We start from the raw sequence: 2,709 nt of genomic DNA, 5'->3' as shown, positions 1-2,709 counted from the left end.
TCTCCTCTGTATCAATTAATCAATGAATTATATTGTGACGAAGTTGTTAGAATTTGCAAGATTAATATAGATTTGAATGTGTATTGATCTGGTAATACTTTATATGTTTCGCACGACCTAGTAGTCATTCAGGAATGTTAACGTACAAGTTGTAGCATTGACCTATAAAGTCATTTAAAATATGAAAATATGTTGTGTGTGCATGTGTGTGTGTGAGAGAGAGAGAGAGAGAGAGAGAGGAGAGAGAGAGAGAGAGAGAGAGAGAGAGAGAGAGAGAGAGAGAGATGAGAGAGAGAGAGAGAGAGAGTGTGTTGTAGCATTAATAATAACAACTTATCTAATTCACTTTCAACTAGCTATAAGCAAGAGGAATTGGGGAGTGCAGGTCGAGTATAGATGAAGAGTTTATTGGCCACCCGCAAACGAGAGACAATAAAGCCGAATGGTATCCTCGAATACACACTACTGAATGACACCCGGACAGCTCCTTATATCCCCAATTCTTACACAATACAAAGTTGGACTTTCATCAAATATTGATGTGCATAGAATTTCCCATCAGGGTCATACTGTGTGGATGTCAGCATACTCTTATGTCTTCTGGATCCCAATGTGACCTTAGAACATATATTATCCTTATACAAACAGAGATGATGCACACGTGTGAATGTTAGCATTGTCTTCAGAGAATACATCAGATGGGAATAGACTAGGACCCACTCACTGGTGTCACATGGCACATCAGGTGGGAATGGACTGGACCTACTCACTGGTACCACATGGCACATAACATCTAGGCTAAAGGTGATCAGCTCTTTTCCACTATTAAAGTATCTATATGATATGTAGGCCTAATAATAATCATAGTTTAACATAAAATGTAAGGTTAATTTCCACCAGAGAGAGAGAGAGAGGAGAGAGAGAGGAGAGAGAGAGAGAGATTATCCGGATAACAGATTAAGCAAATATTTCATATAATAATATTTAAGGAAGCGGAACTAAGAAAAATAAAATACCAAATAATAGAAGACAGGTATTTTCATCATTCTCACACACACACACACACACACACACACACACACACACACACACACACACACACACACACACACACACACACACACACACACTATTGTGAGAGCATTATGCTCAACAGTTGATTCATCGTATGAGACGCCCACTGCTCTGCTAAATCATCTCCGACTCTCGAGCACAAAACCCAAATACCACCACTCACTGCACCTCAGGAGACCGGAGGCGCGCGATAGGCTAGAAGCCAACGTCATCTAATGACTCACTAAAGCGGAGGCAGCAGATTGACGGTGTCATACGACATGATGACATCACGCTGACAAGCCCCGCCCTGCTTTAGCCTAGGCGACCTCGCCCTTTGACCCCAGCACGTCACTGGAGATCAACTTCAGAGGCACACCATCCAAAGGGCCTTGTTGGGTATTTTGGATAAAGTATACACGTCATTAATGGGAGAGGGGGTTCTAGGTCAAAGATGCCTACAGTAAGAGAGCAGTCTTTTGAGATTCAAACCAAAAACCTCACAGCTGGGAGTCAAACATCCTTACCACGAATGTCCTGGAGGTGTCTTTTCTGGTGGACGTACCGGGAGGTGTGTCCATCTAAAGAGGAACAGGAGCGGGAACCAGCATGTGTTGATGTGTGAAGCTACGTCCACCCCTCTCTAGACAGGGTGGGGAGAAGGAAGAGGAGGAAGAGGAGATGGAGGAGGAAGAGGAGGGGGTGGTGGTCCTTCACAGTCCAACAGAAACAGGTCATGCAGGCTGCAGAGAAGAGGCACTGCCATGTGTTCTATACAACTGTATTCTTCTAGAATACGTTGAGTTTAAGGCGTTGAGTTGCAGCTCTCGAATAGTGCTCCACTCTCCCACACTCAGCGCTTATGTCTTCCTTTACTTTGAACACCTTTCTGCTCACTCTATCCTCTATTCTTCCCTGAGGTGATGCCGTTCTTCTCCCCTCCTGAATCTTTCCATTCTCCTCCTCTGATTCTCCGTCTCATCTTCACACACGTTTTCCTAACTGTTGCTTGACTTAAAAATGTTTTACTTGTCACCAAATTGCTCCATTTGTACTTTTCTCCAACTTTCCTCTCCTCTATACTTTGGTCTGACTCTCCCTCTCCCTCCTGCTGCTCCACTACCTCTCAGCCTTCCCCTGTTTCTCAACCTCTTTCTCCCGGCCTTCCCTACCTGTCTTTCCTCACTCACCCTTCGCCTCCCCCCTCTCTCCGCAGCTCTCCCCCCCTCTCTCTCTCTGGAATGTGCAGTAGCGCAGGGCTCCAGAATGTGGCTGTAACAAGCCCAGACACAACCCCTGGGGAAGAGGAACCCAACAGCAGTGGTACTCAACCTCCGGCCCGCGGCCCGCCACCGGCCATCGGACAGGGTCGCCGAGATGAGGAGATGAAGCCAACGAAAAATATATTTTTATTTTACACACAGACTGCCGTGAGCACACAAACACACACGCATGGGTGTGAGCATACAGATTTACACACACACACACACACACACACAAATACACAAAATAACATGTACACACACACAAGCACACACAGAGGGAGCACCAGGGACACTTGTGTAATGAGACTGCGTTGTGCAGACGTGCAGGGTGAAAATAAGTGCCCTCGGGCACTGAGAAGTGACTCAGTGGCGTGTTACACAACTCACCAAG

Source organism: Gadus macrocephalus, chromosome 4, assembly GCF_031168955.1.
Source record: "Gadus macrocephalus chromosome 4, ASM3116895v1".
In the NCBI taxonomy this organism is placed as follows: domain Eukaryota; kingdom Metazoa; phylum Chordata; class Actinopteri; order Gadiformes; family Gadidae; genus Gadus; species Gadus macrocephalus.
Note: the sequence above shows the minus strand (reverse complement) of the source record.